General features: G+C 38.0%; 1 long non-coding RNA gene across 1 annotated transcript in view; it reads right to left on the minus strand.

Moving 5' to 3' along the window:
- LOC142602098 (uncharacterized) overlaps positions 1 to 21,907 on the minus strand; it is a 105,891-nt gene that overhangs the window by 25,075 nt on the left and 58,909 nt on the right. Inside the window, exon 3 of the long non-coding RNA XR_012835782.1 lies at positions 6,395 to 6,453. This is a non-coding gene — a long non-coding RNA (uncharacterized LOC142602098). The remainder of the gene's footprint in view (positions 1 to 6,394; positions 6,454 to 21,907) is intronic.

The raw sequence follows: 21,907 nt of genomic DNA on the forward strand, positions 1-21,907 counted from the left end.
AAATAAAGAAACTATTATTGAGAAATATATGAAGAAACAAAACATAAAAATGCAGTATGCTTCGTGCATGTACATGTGAACACATGGATAAAACCACATGGAATGCGTACAATTTTTTTCCCTTCTTCTGAAGTTACCAGTGTGACACAGAAGAGAAATGAAATGGCTGTAGTACAGCTGGGTAAATCCTTCATTCCTACAGCCTGGAGCTGAGGCTCAGAACTGAAACATATTAAGCTGCACTTTGAAAATCAGTTTCACAAATTGAGGCTATACTCCATCACTGCCATGAAAATATGCAATGTCTCCTCTCCTCCGCAACCTGTGGCTTGTCTGTGCTTTGTTTCACCCTCTCCGCGTGCCAGCACAAGCCTGTTCTAGGCTGAGTACACAGTCAATGGCTCAATGTCCAAATGGAGCTCAGTAACAACTGGTGTCCCTCAGGGGTCTGTATCAGGACTGATACTGTACAATAGCTTTATTAATGACATAAACAGTGGGACTGAGTGCATCCTCTGCAAGTTTACAGATAAGACCAATCTGATTGGTGCAGCTGATACAATTGAGGGCACGGATGCTATCCACAGGGACCTTGGCAGGCTTGAGAAGTAGGCCTGTGTAAAAGCCATGAAGTTCAACAAGGCCAAGAGCAAGGTCTTGCACCTGGGTTGGGGCAATCGCCAGTATCAGTACAGACTGGGTGGTGAATGTTTTGAGAGCAGCCCTGCAGAGAAGGACTTGGGGGTGTTGGTGGATGAAAAACTGAGTATGAGCTGGCAATGTGTGCTCGCAGTCCAGAAAGCCATCTGTATGCTGGTCTGCATCAAAAGAAGTGTTGCCAGCAGGTCAAGGGAGATGATTCTGCCTGCATTCTTGGCTCCTGTGAGACCCCACCTGGAGTACTGCATCCAGCTCTGGTGTCCTCAGTGCAAGAAAGACATGGACCTGTTGGACTGGCCCAGAGGAGGGCCACAAAAATGAGCAGAGGGGTGGAACACCTCTCCTATGAGGATAGTCTGAGAGAATTGGGGTTGTTCAGCCTGGAGAAGTCTCCCAGGAGACCTTATAGCAGCCTTCCAGTACTTAAAGTACTTCCAGTACTTAAAGGCCTACAGAAAAGATGGGGAGGCACTCTTTATCAGGTAGTCTAGTGATAGGATGAGGTGTTTTTAAACTAAAAGAAAGCAGATTCAGACTAGATATAAGAAATAAATTCGTTACTGTGAGGCACTGGAACAGATTGCCCGGAGAAGTTGTGGATGCCCCATCCCTGGAAGCCTTCAAGCTTAGGTTGGATGAGGCTTTGAGCAACCTGATGTAGTGAAAGATGTCCCTGCTTTGGCAAGAGTTGTGGACTAGATGATCTTTCAGGTCCCTTCCAACCCAAACCATTCTATGACTCTAAGAAAATCATTCTGCCAAAAAGGAGGATAATTTTAAATTAGTTCTGTTTCATTATATAGCTTACCCTAGGGTCACAGAAAAAGGCTATGCTAACGTAAAGGAGAAGGTAATATGAGGATGGGATCGATGGATATGGGAAGTGATAACACTTCCTTTGACAGCAGTGCCACTAGTGACTTAAAATTCTCATCAAATAGTGACTTGAAGGACTAGAACTATTTCCTGGCAATCAAAATCAATGACATATGGAAACTCAGCTTTTTGTTGTATATAGTAACTGAAGAACTTTAAGAAAGACTAGTGATTCACAGATACCCAAAGCTTTTTGATCCTTCAGTATAAAGCTTTCAGAGACTTGTGTGGTGGCACATAAACATCTCAAGTTACAAATGGAGAGAATAAGTTGCAGTTTAGATTCTATCAGAAATAAACTTGGACCCGTGAAACTCTGGCCTATAAGTATTCTGTCCAGTACCAGAAGAATAGCATTAATAAAAAGAATTTAGAAGAATACTTTTTATTTTAAATAGAAAAGGAGAAAGAGAACATGGAAGCTAAGAATAGTAAAAAAAAAAATAGAATTTTTTAGTGGAACTTTTGTAGGAAATGTGGCTGTTACTTATTGTTTAATCTTAAATTTGAAATTCTTTCCAGTTTTATGCATTCATTGTGTCTTCAATCATTTTATTGAGCAAAGGGACATATCACAAAATCATGGAAATAGATATGTATACTATTATTCATAATATCTGATATACCTAAGTCACCTACTAATTCAGGGCATGAGACTGGTCTTTAGAATTTAATTAGAATTTTGCCACTAACTTCTATGGGAGCCGCTGCAGGACATGGGTGTGAACTTTTTTATTTACAATGCAATTCTAATGTTAAAAACATTAGTAAATAGTAAATTAATAATATAGTTTAAATAGATGGTAGGTTTTTGAGTCTGAATTCCAGACCAACTCCATCTCCAAAAGAAAAATATAATAAATTCTCACTGATTTTACAGAATAAATATCACATATGATTTGTACTTAACACCAGCGTTCATTTTCCCTTTACCTCTTCCTCCATCTCAAGAATGTGAAATGCCTTCAAACACAAGGACTAACTGGGGGAGGGGCAGAAATATCTTCTGTTATGAATCTCATATCCTTTGTCTGCCCTATCCTGTTCAGGAAGTGCTTTTAATCTTCTGAAACATTTATTTAAGTTAATGTGTTTCTCTTGAAGTATCTCCTAGGCCATGTTAGGAATTACATGAAATTCCTCTTGACAATGGCGACGGCCACACACTGGCCTCAGTTAGACCATGGATCCCACATATATGGAAAGATGAGGACAAAACAGATGAAGATGGCAAGGACCCACATACAGATACTATTCTTTTGTCACCTAGAGGAAATAAATATATCGTAGAATCATAGAATCATAGAATGGTTTGGGTTGGAAGGGACCTTAAAGATCATCTAGTTCCAACCACCTGCTACAGGCAGGGACACCCTCCACTAGACCATGTTGCCCAAAGCCTCATCCAACCTGGCCTTAAACACTTCCAGGGGTGGGGCATCCACAACCTCTCTGGGCAACCTGTTCCAGTGCCTCACCACCCTCACAGTAAAGAATTTCTTTCTAACATCCAATCTAAATCGACCCTCCTTCAGCTGAAACCCATTACCCCTTGTCCTGTCACTACACTCCCTCATAAACAGTCCCTCACCAGCTTTCCTGCAGGCCCCCTTCAGGTACTGGTAAGCTGCAATTAGATCTCCCCAGAGCCACCTTTTCACCAGGCTGAACAATCCCAACTCTCTCAGCCTGTCCTCATAGGAGAGGTGCTCCAGCCCTCTGATCAGCTTCGTGGCCCTCCTCTGGACTCTCTCCAACAGCTCCATGTCTCTCCTCTACTGGGGCCCCCAGAGCTGGATGCAGTACTCCAGGTGGGGTCTCACAAGAGCCGAGTAGAGGGGCAGGATCGCCTTCCTCCACCTGCTGGTCACACTTCTTTTGATGCAGCCAGGACACGGTTGGCTTTCTGGGCTGCAAGCGCACACTGCCGGCTCATGTTGAGCTTCTTATCAATCAATACCCCCAAGTCCTTCTCCTCAGGGCTGCTTTCAATTCATTCCTCGCCCAGCCTACAGTCATGCTTGGGATTGCACCGACCCACGTGCAGGACCTCGCACTTGGCCTTGTTCGCACAGGCCCACCTCTCCAGCCTGTCAAGGTCCCTCTGGATGGCATCCTTTCCCTCCAGCATGTCGACCACACCACACAGCTTGGTGTCGTCAGCAAACTTGCTGAGGGTGCACTCGATCCCACTGTCCATGTTGCCGACAAAGATGTTGAACAGTGCCAGTCCCAGTACTGATCCCTGAGGAACGCCACTCGTCACTGTTCTCCACTTGGACATTGAGCCGTTGACCACAACTCTTTGAGTGCGGCCATCCAGCCAATTCCTTATCCACCGAGTGGTCCACCCATTGAATCCCTGTCTCTCCAATTTAGAGACAAGGATGTCGTGCAGGACAGTGTCAAATGCCTTGCACAAGTCCAGGCAGACGATGTCAGTTGCCCTTTTCTTATCCACCAACACTGTAACCCCATCATAGAAGGCCACCAAATTTGTCAGGCACGATTTGCCCTTAGTGAAGCCGTGTTGGCTGTCACCAATCACCTCCTTATTTTCCATGTGCCTGAGCATAGTCTTCAGGAGGGTCTGCTCCATGATCTAGCCAGGAATGGAAGTGAGACTGACCGGCCTGTAGTTCCCTGGGTCTTCCTTTTTTCCCTTTTTAAAAATGGGGGTTATGTTTCCCCTTTTCCAGTCGGTAAATATAAATATGATTACTGTTGGCCTCCAGAGCCCAGTCAGTCAGTCCTCACATAGCCCTCACACTTTAATGTTCAGGAGGATTAGCTAAAGAAATGTCTGTCATATTTAGGCACTGAGTTAAATTACACATTTTTTGTATTCCAAGTGAAAAAATGTACCCAGTAACTTATAAATTAAATAGAAATGGAGTTAAGTTATAGTAAAAGCACCACTTGGTACACAGATACACAGATTTATACTAATGTAGTGTATGTGCATTCGCATAACTGTGAACTTAATTAGCAATTCAGACCTGAGGGATCAGTTGCTTTAAAAAAAAAAAAAAAAAAGAAAAGATTCTGAAATGCATCAGTTAGTGAATATGCCTTCTACAAGAATGCACCAAAACAAAACAGTCATATCTACAGAGATAACAGAAGAGATAAATGTTGTATCATCACACAGTATATAAAATGGGTGTGTAGTTCGCTATGACATATTAGGACATCCCAAAACCAAATCCTAGACATTCCATATGTGGGAAGGGGATGATATTGCTACAATTATTCCTCACTCAATTTCAGTACTTTATAACTTTATAATATTGCAATGCTTCGAAATTTAGTCATCATTCACATGCTTGAAATTAAACACATGCATTATTTTTTCAAAAAAATTAGAGTCACAATTATGTCATTGGCAATTAAAGTCAATACTGCTTACAAACCAAAAAACAATATTCAGTAGTCCATCTTACAGACTTTAAATTACATTTTTCATGTCTGATTAACAAGAAACTTTTCAGAATTGCAGCACAGTATACCTAATTTCCCCCCCCCCCCCTCAAGTATGACAGAAGGTCAGGTACAGGCAGCTCTAACATACAGGAAGAGCATATGAATAACCAGATAACTGAGGCAGTATGGAGAGCAGTTCTCCACCTTTTCATCCCTGTAGACAGTATTTGTCCCTTTGATCCCCAAGCAGATCAAACAAAATCCACTAATCAATTATTTCTTTTTTTTTGTCTTTCAGATGCTGCCACAGACCTTCAAATACTGATGGCTAAGTACTTCAGGAATATTTTATTTGTTTACTTTTATAAAACAAATGCTTACCACAAAGGAATGTTTTTTCCATCTTATTATTTCCCCCACCATCCAAAACCATAACTGAAAACATTCATTTTAAATTAGTTGTGAAAGATTTTTAGTATTAATTATTTTGAATATAATTTTTGGAAACATACCAGAAACTTAATTTATAAAGAGAAAGTGGATTTCTTACACTGACATTTTTCAAAACTGCTGAACTTCAGACTTGACAGCATCTTCACTCTCACTAGCAAAACTCTAGAGGGTTAGGCTTGAACGAACTATTTGAGGGGTGGCGAAGGAGAAAACATACTTCTGTAATACACAGGTTTAATAACAGTGTGAGGAGTAGATACTTGCCTCCCTGAGAATGATAATAAAAATGAGTGGTTTCAGCTGCCCACTATTCTGTGACATTGAAAGGGTCTGCGGGACTGACTGCCTTGGTGGCAAGTCCATCACATGGCTACCACTTATGTTGTTTCCTGCACAGGCTATGTACCCGTCTCGGTGTATTAGCCCTCTTCAGATGCTAACACTGTAGTACAACTCCTCAGCCTGGTCTAAACTACTTTATTGAAACTCAGATGTGTCTATTATAATTCTTACTTATGCACATTTGTTTGTTCATGTAGAGTTTTATTAGTGCTATATCCACAAAGGTTCATCTTCAACTACTAAATCAGAAAATGCTGACCTGAAAGGTTCAGTCGTGACAAGTCTCATATGATGTTTAGTACCACCAGTTCATCACTAGGATGCTTACAAGCTTTATTAGTCATTAAAAATAATAAACACTTAAAACTTGACGTATCAGCCAGTTTTACTCTGTTGTGAGCTTGTGAGAATAGAGACATAATTTATTTAGACTTTGAGCAGCAGACATCAGAAAGAAAGACGACGACTAGATTAAGAGGGACAAGCGAGCAGGTGAGTTATTGCCATGTTATCTTCAAAATGAGAAAGGACATACCTTAAGGATAGGAAAAGAAGTCTGGGCAAAGGGAGGAAGACCAAAGTGAAACTACAGTAGTGGACCTTGGATGATAATAAACTGATAGCAAAAAAGGTTATTCACCAAGTGAATGTTGAGACAAGTTTGGAAGCTGTTGTAGGTGAGTGTCACAGAAACATCAACTAAGGGGAAAAGAAAAAATACACAACAAAGTGAATAAAGAAGAAGAAACATATGAGGGGAATTATTTCAAAATAGTGGAAAGAGAAAGAAAAGAGATGGTATGCATTGCAAAAACAAGATAATAAAAAGTAGAAACACTATTTATAACAAAAATGCTTTTATCCCACAGGAATGGTATTACTTAACAGATCTTTGGAAAATTTTGCATTAGCTTTCCAATTTCTAGATTTGGTTAAAATACTGTTAGAGTATAAGGTGAGCAGATTATTCAGCAAGTGAAGTTTACCCTCACAAATCCTTCTGGCCCTATCTCAGTTATTTTCCACAGACATCTTTCTCAGAATTCTGCACACATGGATATGATACAAGAGAATAACAAAAACAATTATTCATTGTGAATAGGGTAACTCTAAACTTTTCAAAGCAATAGCACAGAAGACAGCCTGCAGGTATTGTTACTTAGCTCTTAGATTTTATAACTATCAAAAGAAGAATGGAAATTAAGCACCAGAGTGGAATTCATTGAACTGTAAAATTATTTAGGTTAGGAAGGCCCTATGAAGGACATCTAGTCTAATCACCTGCTCAAGGGAGGGTTAAGTTCAATACTAAATCAGATTTCTCAGGACTCATCCATTCAGCTTTTGAAAATCTTCAAGGATAAAGAATCCAAAACATCTCTTCTGTCACTTTCAAATAAATATATGAGTATGTACACCTTCTATAACCACCTTAAATATCTTCAGACATAGATATATTACTTTTCTAATTCAGTTGACTAAATTCGCCTAGTGGATGGTTTATCCCTAACGTAGCTGTCTAACACAGTTGGAAGTATTTCCTGTCTGTAGGTGCCTATTACCCCTCCCTCAGCTGTAAAAGGAGCCCAGAAGAATAGTTTGTGTGAGACAAGTAACCTTTGGACAATTAAAGTTATGTAAGATGACCCTAGTTATGATGTTCAGGCTTGAGCTCATCACCACTTCCTCTTATACTGGGCCCTTTCCACTATTCTATACCACTCATGGAATCCTAGCATTGATTTAAAATGGAATTTCTTTGGGGAAGAATCTTGTGTTGCCCAAGGTCTTGGAAAACCTTCCATATACTATCATGCAAATGGTGACCAGTATCCCTATGCTTAAGTAGTGACTGATAACTCTGTGCTGCATTGTTCTGTATGGAAACCTGCAAGTGAGAATGTTTTGCTTTTCTTGATACATTAGCATAATCTATTTTTCCACAGGTTATATTGTTCCTGCATGTATTAGTAGTTAATAATATGTTCTATCCCTCTTTGCACATTAAATGGACTTTTTTATTTTATTTTAGGCCCAGAGATAAGAGTATTGTGACTGGCTTTTTTCCTAAATGGACATTTGAATTTCTGTGTATTAAAGGTCTCAATGTTGTTGATAATCTGGGCTTGTCTGGCAGTCCCTCTTCAGATTCTGAATTAGTACTTTTGTTGCACTTTCTCAAGGACTTTCATAGCACTTTGTGAAAAAATAACAGTGACAGTGTTGAAATTCCAGTAGCGTTGTGATCTGAACAATATCGTCTAAGACTAAAACATGTAAGTATCTTTAACAAATAGGAAAAAGGACGACTGAGTTGACCACTGTCAGACATGGTGCAGCCCCATAGTAATAAGGTTGCATGTAGCCCACCCCTCTCTCATTACTGGAACAAAAAGTAAATTCATGAGCTGGAGGAGAAGGAAGAGATTTGCAGTGATCAGTAATGATTTCACGGGAGACGTTCCAGCAGTGCTTATCCCACCATCAGGGAGAGCCAAGAAAATTTCATTTCTGCACTGTGCTCTCCTACTGTTTTGTGATCCAGGAACTAAGAGACTAAAATACATAACAGGTAGTCATGGCTCCATGAGAGTAAGGTGGCACCTAGGACATAGTTATGGGAAGTTGGGAAGTGATTTGATGATGTCTTTTCTAATGAGGAAGAAAGGATTATACAAATTAGACAGAATTATATCACAGGGAGATTAAAGAAACTTAAGAATTTAAGAAAACTCAACTGAGACACAGCATTCCCTGGCACTATGCTAAAACTTTATAATTCCATATGAATAAAGAGAGAGGCAGAAAAATAGGTCATGGACATAGCTGTCTATCTGGCTAGTGCAAAAATTGATGGCATTAGGAAAAAAGCCCAAATAGTCCTTTGATGAAGAATTACTGGGTCCACTTGGGCCAGCTCTTTCCAGGTTGCAAGACCTGTAGATACATTTGAATTAAGCTCTCCAAAATGTCTGAAGGCTCCAGTAGACATTTATCACTCAAAGTTTTTTGCTTAAAACACATTTTGATATCATGGTGTTATCACACAACTCCCAGAGCCAGAAACCATTTTGACATATCCATGTTCTATGAAGGTGCAGGTCAATTGGTTAGAGTCAGAGTTGAGAAGAAGGTGAACTAGCTTGATTGGGTGAAGGGAGAAATAAATTGTCTCGATGAAACATGGGAAAGAAGGCATATTGTTTGTAGTAGGAAGGCAGAAAGAGATTTTCAATGGTAAGAAAAAACCCCAGACTATACAATTTCCACACATTTCAATGAAAGAAGCCCTTAATCTCATCTATTAATATTTGTCCATTAAACTGCAGCATATCTATTGTGTGCTTTGCATTTTCCAGACAGATGGATTCAATCTGTGATCTAAAAGACAAATGAGAGTGTGAATAAAAAAAAGAGACACAAGACTCTAGTGAAAGATTTGGGTGATTGTCAGCTGTTATTTTATTATTTGATCATATTTCCTTATTTTGTAGTTTCAGCTATGATCCCTATGGGACAAGAAGCACCTTTAGCTGTATGTTTGTAGCAGGATTTTGTCTCCAGACATATTTGAACCTACTGCATATCCTCAGCATTGCTGCTCTTCTGTCTAAACCAAAACCAATTTCTGCTGTAAATATATGTGATAATTATGAGAGTTCTTAGTTAATAGCTCTGTCTCTAATAAACACTTCCTATAAAATAATTCCATCATATCAACTACCTTAATGATTAATAAACATCACTATGCTTGGAAGCTTTTGCTGTTTTCCACATCATTTATATATATTCTCAATCATTTTCTATGAATTAGAGAAAAGTAAATCTTTTCTTCTTCTCCTGCTTTTCTCCCTGCAGTTATTTAGAAGTCCAGTTCATATATTGTGTCCTACTTTGATAAGAAAGAAATACTATTGATATTTTTTATTTCAGTTTGATAAAAAGCATGTTTGTTTTCGTTCATAGATTTAAAGCCCCAAAATGGACCAGTACCGTAAATAAAACATGCAATCTCATTTTAAAAATTTATTACAAGGAATTTTGTTTATGATTTCATGTTCTCCAGTAATAATTAATTGGAGGTCTTCACTGGTCCCCACAGACTAACTATCATTCAAAATGCACTAAAGGATGATCAACACACAGCAGCACATCTTCAGCAGTAAAAGTAACCATATGTATTTTTGCTACCAGTTTAACATAAATTTAAAAACAAGTCATTTTACAGTGTGTGAGTTTTGCAAACACTGCCAAGAAAATTGCTAATTTACCAGTTTCTAAGAGTTTGAAATTTTTTTTTACTTAAGTTGCAATCATTACTAAATACTTGAATGATAATACTTTGCATTTTTACACTGACTTCCATTGGAGCCTCTGGAAAAGCTTTAAAACTGTTAATTGATTAAGTAACAATAATTATTTTCAAGAACATATTAAAAAGAATTCCATTTGTTATTCTGTGTGACTTTGACTATATTTGAAGCAACAATACAATACAAGCAAAACTAGCAGCACAGCAGTTTTATCTCCACTGTACAAAGGAGAAATTTATCCAGCAAATATATGGACACCATATATTTTCATCCCTCACATGAAATCCCAAATTCTTAGGGCAAGGATGCACTTGGTAGCACATCTTAATCAAATATAAATGGTCCTCTAGCACAGGGAGACTGTATTACCCCCTCTTACAGCAGGAATGTTCCTGCATGAAGAAGATTATGAAAGTTAGGGAAGTTAGGAAGCATAATACACACTGAGGACTATACTCACAAATCAGACCTCGCTTTGACTGTCACCCAATATCTACGTGCTTATTATTGGTAATTTAAATAATACTGCAGAAAAATACAAGACAAAAACTCTCTTAGCATCCTAGGCCTCTCTTTTCTGAAGTGAATTATTCATTGATTGAAACAGCAATCCTTTCATTTACCTGTATTTTTAGCCTTTTGTTCTATTGCTTATCTCCTATTTATGCAAATTCTTGAACTTTCCTGAACCAGTCATATAATTCTGTACACAATTTGTACATATCAAATAATGTCTTTACTATCTGGTCTAAAACCTATTTTGGAGATTTTAATTTCTTCTGCTGTAGAAGTTTCCATGTTCATCTCCTTCATCTTCTTTTTGAATTTTTCCTCATTTGGCTACTTATATTGAGGTCAGTGAACCAGTCGCAGCATGCCTGGTGGGCATGCACCACTGAGGATATTTTGGAATGATGAAATGTTATTATTCTCTCTTCTTTGTTGCTAAAGCTGAACTTATGTTTGCATTTTGAAATGTTCAATCTCTTAGGTGGACCAGTACTTTTAACAAAATAAAATAAAATTCTTCTTAATCACTTCTATTTCCACTGTTTTCACAGATGTTCATTCTAACTGGAGAATCAGAGAATAGCTGAGGTTGGAAGGTGCCTCTGTACCATCCTGCTCAGGGCAGAGTCAACTATAAAAAGGCCATGTCCAATAAGATTTCAAACATCTCTAAGGACAGAGACTCTAGAACCTCGCTGGACAACCTGCGCACGTGTTTGAGCATCCTCACAGTTCAAACAAAGAAACAACCAACCACACCAACCAAACAAATAATAATAAAAAAGTCTTATGTTTAAATTTAATTTCCTGTATTTCAGGAAAGAGGAGCAAAGGAAAACAGATCACACTTTTTTTTCTGCTTTACCTCTGATGAGGAACATTTGCTGTGCACTAGCCCTTAATGCTACACCGATTTCAATATAAAGTAGGAAGAATAAATGGTGATTGCTGAAACACGAGCATCGTTCTCTGCCCAGCATCACTGAGATTTAGTCATGACCTAAGGCATTATAAAGAGAGCATATGATTACATCAAAGTCATCTAAGTGTGAAGTATTTGTACTTTCGTGGTACATACTGTGTATTTCACTAAAGGGTCAGGAGAGTTCTTGCAAAGAACTGCAGTTTTAAACAAATGGTATTTACTTAACTAAGATTAACTGTATTTTTGGAGAAGTGCCAATATTAGGAAGATGCATGTTTTCCTAATGAAATGGTCTATGATCCTATTTCTATTTTGCTGCTGCTTATTAAGGATTGTTTTTTACAAACAATCAAAAGAAGCTTCCATTACTGGTTGGCTTAATCCTGCAAGGTTTTTAGGGGTGGGAGTTTTTCATTGATTCTAATGAGACATCTGCTTAGTTCAGTACTAGGGAATTTAGTCCAAGTGCAGAAATGTAAATTTCTTTGCAGTGTCTCAAATGTGTATCTGCCTTGACTTCCTCCCAGAGCATCATCTTCCATTCATTCCTTAACCTTTATGCTTATACACTTAAAAGGTAAGCTGGTACTAATTAAGAAAATAGCCTCTGATATTCAGAATTATCCCACTAAGAACAAGATGCAGTATAATGTATTTGTTTGTATATCCAATGGCCATTAGATGACAATGTCTTTCATGGAGATCTTGTGTAGTATGAGTTTGAACTGTGACTTTTTGAGTGAAAAACTGCCATCTTCATGTGCCAGGACTATAATTTTTAAATTTATTAATCCCTGTTAGTATCAAACCTTTCCTTACCATGCTTCTAAACCAACCTTTTCATTAAACAGAAGCAGAAAACTGAGTTATTGACAAATATATAATTTATTATACTAAAATTAAATACATGATACATTATGTAACTCACTAGCTAATTTAGTGATTATCTCACAAGATATACAACAGTTGATTTTTACCACACATATGTATTTAGAAATGGAACCAAATCCTGTAAAACTTAAGGATAGTCTGCATGGAGCATATCAACTCTGCACAGCAACAGATTTTGCTCATTAATGGCTAATTACACTCCATTTTAAGAACTTGCATAATTTAATTATTTAAGAATCTTGCAATACATTCACTACAAAGCAGCAATATTCGTAATTCCAATTTTGCATTATCTTTGAAGTGTATGCAGTTAAAAAAAAAAGATATTACAGTGAAATAAATGAAAATATGTTGTTAAGAAGTCTCTACTCACCCTAATCTTGCCTCTAACCCTCCCTTCCCCCAATCCAAAAAACATTTTCCCTCATTAATTTTATTTAGCCTCTCTGCTGCTTGCAGACAAGCAGTAAATGTCCAAGAAGAAGCTATGGAATTGTAGACATACATCATGTAGTCTGTCTATTCACTGGAAATTAACAGAATGTCTCTATGAGGTGCATCTTAAAAAATGCATGCAAGATAATGTGAAAAACTTAATATTCTCACTTCAATTTTGCTGTGCAAATGTAGGCAAAACCTGTTTTATTAATTACATTTGCCTTTTAAATTTTCTGATCTTTGTCTTTTAAGTTTGGAATGGACCTTCAGAAACTTTCTATTTCTTGTTTTTAAGTATCTTACTTGATAAATGACATGATGTTCAAGTATCTAGCAAGCAGGCTGAAGATGTCTATAGGCTATTTTGGGGTTAGAAAGATGCCCTATTACTCTGGAACATGAGAAGTGCAAAACGCACTGTTCTGGAAACTGACAATGCGGCTAGCATTTTATACAATATTAATCTAAAAGAACAGACGGAGTGGCAGCTATTCACTTACTTACATTTCAAAATGTTAACCACATAATTGTACTTTTGTACACAACAGGAGGGATTCCTAAGGGCATCTTTCCATTTAAGAGTACTGCAATGGATTTAGATGCTTCTGTTCACTCCCTAATGGAAGTCATGCAATTCACAAAACCATAAAATACAATTTGGTATTTTAAGTTCAGAGATAGGTCCACACACTGCAGAGGAGGTTAGCTACACAACTTTCTCAATTCAATAGAAATTTTCACCAACTATGCAACAAAGATCTACATACTTCTAACCTAAGCATCCATTTATATGATCTTTTTTTAGTCAGAGATGCCTTTGCTGGGATCTTCACAAAGTTCTGTCAAGCAACTACCAAATATTAAACATGAAAAGTTGACCACATTCCTAAATGATTTTTACTTGTCTTACCTGAATATTTTGCTGTGCTAGAAAAGGGGGACATGTCTCCAGTCACAAGGGCAAAAGACAGATCCATATGGAATTCCCTACTCTGTAATCTTTCCCACAGCAGAACTGCTACGAGTGATCATTTGATCACTCACACCTTTGGCCTAATATGCCAGTAGTGGCATACTGAGAATTTACAAAGCTTGTTTTAAGTTTCATTGGTCATGACAGTTGCTATACAGACAACAGAAATGCTATTTCCTTCTGAAGGACAACCAGCATGCATACACTGTAGCAATATTTACCCTGTTACCGCATGGGCTTCATAAAGACATTTGCTCACTTTAAGCCCAAGTGACTTCAACGACTATGTGGTGTGTTGCTGAACTGGCAGCCAGACTTTGCTGCCATTTAAATATCAAAACAAAATAGGCATATACAGAATTGGAGATAGAGATGAATATTTTTCAGTGATTTCCCAGTGATGTTGGCCATTACTGTATCCAGAAATCAAATACAGTAATGAAAACAGACCTTTGTAAAAAAGACCTGTCAGTCCTGCTTTTCCACATGTGCCTGTTCTTGCTTCTTATTCCCATATTGCAACAAAATACTAGCTGTCTCTTGAGCCCTTTACTTAATAAGCCTTCACTATTGTTAAATGACCCTACTCTAAAATAATGTCTTTTATAGGTAACTTTAAATACTGTCTTTTTAAGTTGTAAGTGTATCACTTAAATACCTTTTTAAAAAAATACTTACTGCACTGTGCAGATACATTCAGCTTTTCTGCCAATCCCTTACTATCAAATCCTTTTACAGTTCTTTGTTGTTAAACTAAATATAGTGTTACATTGTCTGTCCTTACACACATTACTGCTGGATAAAGCCCTTAGTTCCCTAGACTAAATCTGTGCTGTTCTCTGCCCTGGTTTCTCAATGCTATCTCATTGCAACAGCTCACATTGAAAGCACGCTATTCCCACACCCACCAACACAGCTCTTGGGATAAGAACTGCACCATTGATACAGTGTGTATTCTTTTCCATAGGTTCCCACCAGCATGTCGCTAACAATTTCCTGGGCCTTATCACAAAAAAAAAAAAAAAAAAAAAAAAGGGGGGGAGGAAGCCTTTGAAAAGAGGAAACAAAGAGTCAGACTCCATTGTTGTTCTACTTTCACAGCCATAATCTGTGTTTTCCATCATCCGACATGTAGAGACTACAAACATCACCTAATACAGATACTCCAGTCAACAATTTACTGTGGACAGTTATTGTTCAGTATCTGTAATCTTTCATCCCAGTATTTGTGGTTTTCAAATCATCCTTTTCATTTCCTTTCAGCAACCTGAATTGAGTTGAACACCATCCCCCTGCCTCCCCCAAGAAAAACCTTTTCCTTTGCCTGTCAGCAGGAGTAACAACTGAGTCAGTTTCAAACTTTGGATTTGATTCATGCAAACGAAACATACAGATCACATGAGTTTGCTACGGAAATTACTCAGAAACAAAGTGTGGAGCATGCCACTTTGATTAAGCGTACAACTGGGATCTCTTACTTCTCAGCATGAGGCTTTTCCCCTGAGCAAAACTGAGGGCTTTTCAATCACACAAGAAAAATACTGGTAAATGGGTGGGGGGTAAGGGGGAGGGGGGAAAGGATGATCTTGGCTCTATTGTGGAAAATGATTGTAAAAAAAGAGGAGGTCTCTCTTTTCTTTCACTTCCCCCCCCTTTCCCAGAAAAGATCCCTATTAAAAGTGAGCTCACCCCAGGGGACATTTTGTGGTTCAGCCATCCTTCATAAGCCTAATTTCATTATTCAATACATTGGACACACTCAGAATTGAAGTGATATAAAACAGTAATAACATGCACAGTAGTTCCTTCAAGAAACACTGGCTTTTTTTACGAAGAAATTAGTAGGTAATGTGCTGAAGACCAAGGACCCTTCAGTTGTGTTGCTGAGACTTACCCTGACCCGCTGTGTAAACGTGGCAAAGCAATTTCACTCCTTCCCCATGCCTATATTTACTCATCTACAAAGCTGTATAATAATACATAACAACTTGTTTATACATTTCTTATGAGGGTTATCTAGTATTTGTGGGCTGCTATAAGACAAAGCCACTATGAGAATGCATTTATCCTGTTGTATGCGCTAAACAGTCTGAAGGGGAAGATGAAAAGTGTAAGTTTAGATTAGGATATTCAAATGATCGGATCTCACCATTGAAATCCTAGATACCGTACTGTCAAAATTTTTAATGTAACTGTATTAATATAATGAGAAAAATAAAACCTTCTGTTACTTTTATTTTAAAAATTAGAACTAAAAATATTATTAAATGCTATATTTTTTCAAACAGCAATGGAATTTAGGAATACATAAATTCTAATACAATCCATGCTCTTTACTTCTTTTGATTGTGAGGGGAAATCTTCCTCAGGAAATTGTTCGAGATATAGAAAAATTAAAAACTGTGTTTCTTTTAATGAGTTAGTTTTGTCATACTTTCTGTGTGCTGTTCCACTTAAATATAGAGGTGTGCCCACACACCCTGAACAGCGTGAATAACGTCTGAACCATGGATTGTTCATAAGAGGTTTGCTGTTTAGTGTTAATACTTTTTAACAATCATGGAAGTTATGGAGTCAAATTTCATCTCTTTGGTCAGAGGTATGAAATGTTTGGGAAAGATACTTAAGCTCCCACTGCCACCTCAGTCTTGGTTTTCCCCTCTCTTTGACACCATTCATATTTTGAAGGCAAGACATATTAGATTGGGAGGCCAAACAGCACCACTGTCAAAAGGGAATGGAAGAAAAGGTTAATGGGGGAAAGATAGGAAATTAAGTCTCTTTAGCCCCCTCCCCATTAAACGCTAAACTTTCAAGAAAGACAAGAGAGAACAGAAATAACTTAGATGTAGCCGTGGACTGCTTTTGCCATACAGAATAAAAGGTGATAAAAGAAAAATATTTATATCTCTTTGGCAGAAATCTTATCAGAGAAGTGTAAAAAGTATTAAGTAGGCATATAAAACATGGCATTATTATATCAATAATATAAGACTAAATAAAAACATATTGTCAAGAAGGCTTCTACAGTAGTTTTACATCTCATTTCCAATAACAGAATCATCTAAATCAGTTAATTGAAAAACAAAAATTTAATCTCACAGTATTTTCTTGGTCAACTTTTCCCCCATTAACTATTTTTACCAGATGAGATACAACATTGGAAATTTTTAGTCTAAATATGTGACTCATAGAAATAGTTAATCACAAGCCAAACACTATTATATACATAAAATTTCTGCATAGCCAGGCTTCTCAAGTGCTGAAAGTACTGACTCAGAATGGTACATGCTAGGATATGTGATGAAAGGCAAAAATGGCATACTTGGCAGGTCAGATATTACATGTGTATATACATGTAAGCCACGTGGTCAAGGGTTCTTGAGTGCATGTGTGTGTGCATGTGTGTGTGTGTGCTTATGATGTGTGAGCTAGATCAAGTGACAGGAGAGGATTTGTGGTGTAAGGCTATTGGGGAATAAACCTTCTTGCCAAGCTCTGTTCTGCGTGCACCCTGCTAAAAGAGACATCCTCCATAGTGGACCACCACCACCAGCATCTTGCTGCTGGGCCTCACACGTCATGTGCTCCTGACCAGCCCTGACACAGGGATTCTGCAGATTCGCAGAAATCAGCAAGTTGTTCAGGTAGTGTACATGTGATTGGTACAAAAGGGAGGAGTGCAAACCAGAGGCCAACTGAGTCACTGTCATACTAAAAAGATGGGACTTGGTGTGCCTGTTTGTCAGCTGAATGCTGAGCTGATGCTAACCACTTTTGCCTAGTTGATTTGACTTTTCTAAAGATGATGCCTACACCTTTCTGTGCCTTCTTCCAGTACTTTCTGCTCTATCTGTGAAATGAATTTCAGTTTCTGTGCCTTCTCTGATGCTATATACTTTGTGTTTGGAAGGATTTTTCAAACTCACCTCTTCAGTATTGCTTATTGATCCTTCCCAGCTCAAAATGCAACATTCAGCTTAAATGCTCTTTTTGTTACTTCTATGAATACCATCTATTAAGTGATGCTTCCTCTTTTCAGATACAGTTATTTTTCTTTCAACAACACAGTAAAAATTGAGGACAAAGACCCTGTTTCTTGTAACAAAATGTTTCTACAAACTTAACCTACACAAGCTACAATTTAAAAAATGGGAAAGACTTACTACTAAACAAATATTTTTAATATTCCAGAGAACAGGAATAGACAAAAAATGCAAGCCATACTCAGTTATTAAGGATGCTAACAATACTCTGTGCCATAATTGACCATGCTATTATAGTTTAAAAAAATAAAAACTAGACCAAAATAACTTGAGAGCATTTCAAATTAGTAAAATGAAGACTAGAAACTGGACATACAATGTAAATGTATTTAAAGGCTAAGTAAAACTGAATGTAAAGAACTACAACTGAACAAGTTAAGTTCTCGCAATAATAATTAAAAGTAACAAAGTGTGTATCAAAATTCCTGCAGTAAAGGTGACATATGGCAAGACTATAGCTTTACAACAGGTCCTTTGAGCCCATCAGCAAACTCACTTTAGAAATTACTGCACCATGCCTCCCAGCTTCCACTTGTTTTATGTGAAAAGAATACCCCTTGCCAGTCCTGAACCTGGTATAGCACATGACCCTGGAATACCAGGGAAAGACACTTGTCACTCCTTTACTCATTGTACCTGTGTTTTCAAAGTAGATAGATACATCAGCCCCTGAGAATCTACTCTCACACACAGGCAGCTATGGTTTAAAGCAAGCATAATCCAGACAATCACACAAAACCTTGTGCATGAAGAAACACTGCTAAGGTTGCCAAGGTGGGCAACTCAGTAGAAAGTAGAAATTGGGACCAGCACTGTCTAATATCTTCATCAATAACATAGACAGTGGGATCGAGTGCACCCTCAGCAAATTTGCAGACAACTCCAAGCTGAGTGGTGTGGTTAACATGCCTGAGGGATGGGATGCCACGCAGAGGGACCTGGACAAGCTCAAGAAGTGGGCCTGTGTGAACCTTGTGAGGTTCAACAAGGCCAAGTGCAAGGTCCTGAGCCTGGGTCAGGGCAACCCCCTGACAGGCTAGGAGATGAAGGGATTGAGAGCAGCCCTGAGAAGAATGACTTGGGGGTACTGGTGGATGAAAAAAACAGACATTGACTGGAAATGTGCACTCACAGCCCAGAAAACCAAACATATCCAGGGCTGCACCAGAAGGTTTGGCCAGTAGGTTGAGGGAGGTGATTCTGCCCCTCTACTCTGCTCCGATGGGACCCCACCTGGAGCACTGCATCCAGCTCTGGAGTCCTCAGTACAAGACAGACATGGACCTGTTGGAGTGGGTCCAGAGGAGGGCCATGAAAATGACTAGAGGGCTGGAACACCTCTCCTATGAGGACAGGCTGAGAGAGTTGGGGTAGTTCAGCCTGGAGAAGTCTCCCAGGAGACCTTATAGCAGCCTTTCAATACATAAAGGGGGCTTATAAGAATGATGGGGACAGACTTTTTAGCAGGGCCTGTAGTGATAGGACAAGGGGTAATGGTTTTAAACTAAAAGAGGGTAGATTCAGACTAGATATAAGGAAGAAATGTTTTACGATGAGGGTGGTGAAACACTGGAACAGGTTGCCCAGAAAGGTGGTAGATGGCCTACCCCTAGAAACATTCAAGGTCAGGTTGGACAGGGTTCCGAGCAACCTGCTTTAGTTGAAGATGTCCCTGCTCATTGCAGGGGCAGGGTTAAACTAGATGAACTTTAAAGGTCCCTTCCAACCCAAACATTCCATGATTCTATGATAAATAACCAGAACTCAAAGTGTTAGAGTAGTATTCACTTGATAGATTCAGTTGCAACACCTAGGACTGTACAAGAAGGATAAAAATAGGCAGAAGTCTATGTTACTGAACCTAAATTACTTCTGACATAAAGCTCAATCATTTGATGCCACCATGTAGGGCACTTGTGTATAATACTGCAACATAAAGCATCAACATCTCTTTACAGAAAATGGAGAGAAAGCGTAGGGTAGAACCACATTAACAACTTGGAAGTTCAAATTTTATGTGTTGGTCATCTTGTGACTGTTATGGTTACGAATGACATGTTTGGATCTCATTAGTGATTAAGAAGACCAATCTTCAGATAAATTCAGAATGTCTCCTCAAATTGTGTACCACCAGAGCCCAGAGGTATTTGGAAAGGATGGAGAGGCTGCCATTTCTTCTCTAATTCTGGAGAACCAAGGTGACATATGCTAAATATTATGGCCACTACAAAAAGTCCAAAGAATTAGGTTCAGACAGAAGAAAAGAACTGAAATTGTCTTGGGAGTTTCTTGTTCCTTTACATGAATATTTGAGGGATTGCATGTATGCTTCACGAGTTGCACATTAAAAAAATGAGAACTGAACTGATCTGACATTTTGCCATGATTATTTTTCACCAGTGTTTTCTGTAAAGAGCTACTGGTGCAAAAGAAGATGTTTAGCCCCAGTCATAGAGGTGGAGCCATTGGCATATGTTTCAAGCTTCTTGTGACTTCCTCCAACTAGCTATTTCAGTTTCAGCTGAAAGACACTAACCAGTGTGTTTATAGTAACTGAAATGGTTTGAATGAATACAGCCTTTTCAAAACATGCTGTCCTTAGCTCACAGCCATCAGTATTCACTTTATTGCTTCTCCCATCCCCTTAACCAATTTCCCTCACCTTTTATTATGCCTGTCCCCTCAATTTATTTTTTTCAGGGAATCCCTGTGTCCTAGATTATAGAGGTAGAAGGCAATGAAAAAAATGAAGAATGGGATTGGGATTAGTTCGTTTTATGAAGAGATGTATTTTTTTTCAGCACTAAAGCAACAGGAATGGCTAAGATACCAAAGCACTAGATTTGTATTAAATAATAATACATTAATTTACAATGTTATATAAATTGATGAAATGGCATGACACTAAACTTCCTGGTTCAAGTTCATCTCTGGTGTAACTCTACTTGATCCAAAGTAGAGTTACAAGAATGAAAATGACACTCTACGCTTGATTAATTTTAAGCATTCTGTGCTTAAAAAGCTAAATTTTTGTTTCATAAACCTTTTTTGAACAGAATACTTTAACTGACTCCAAAAAGGTAAAACATTACCAAGGTGAAAACTATTTATGTCTAACAGCAGTAGCTACAGCAGGACATCAACTTCTGTACACAGGAGGAATTTAAAAATTAAAATACGTTGGTATTTGTTACTGTCATAAATGCTGTTGAACTACCCAGTATTTAAATTAATAATTTAAGTGTTTGCCTAATGAACTGGACTTGATTACATTAAGGCATTCTCAATTAATTCTGACAGATCATCTTCTGAATTAGAATACAGAACCAAAATGGTTTATGGATTCCTGGTCAAAGTGTTTACTGAGAGAATATTTCTTCAACAATGAAAAATAGCCCTGTTCTAAAGCAAAAATGCTTAAAAAGCAATGAGTGAGAAGAAAGGTAGAAAAAAAGAAAAAAAAAAACCAAGCAAGTGCAGCAAATTCTCCTCTTAGCCATCCTGTCAGCTGGAAATTGGCAACTGCAGTAAGCAGCAACAAGAAGTGACAAGTAGTGGAAAAGACATGCTACCTCTGGCAGCTATTAAAAGCATGTTAAGAGGTTAGAACTGGCTGATATATAAACCTTCATAATATGATTCAGGAAGATAACTGGAAGTTATGAAAAAAGACAAAAGAATAAACCATAAAACTCTGTCATATTACAAGAAATCAATGCACAGTTTTTTCTCAAACCAACTATATAGTAAGACATACTGAGCCTCAGAACTATAGATAGGTTTTTTTAAATTTTATTAGGCTTGCTCAACCTGTTGTTCTTTTTCACTGTACTGGATTATGCAGCTTGCTTCCTAGGTGCTTTAGGTATTGGACTGGACATACAATATTTCACTTCAGAGCAGTTTACAGACCTCATTCAGATCTTTGATTTTATAAGGAAATGAAAAACTTTCACTAGCCAGAGTTAAATTTTCATACACTATATTAACACTACTTCCATCCTGTTCTCTTTTATCCATGTAACAGTTTATCTTTGGGCATTCTCTGCCTTTGGAC

This window comes from Balearica regulorum, chromosome 5, assembly GCF_011004875.1.
Source record: "Balearica regulorum gibbericeps isolate bBalReg1 chromosome 5, bBalReg1.pri, whole genome shotgun sequence".
NCBI classification, from domain to species: Eukaryota; Metazoa; Chordata; class Aves; order Gruiformes; family Gruidae; genus Balearica; species Balearica regulorum.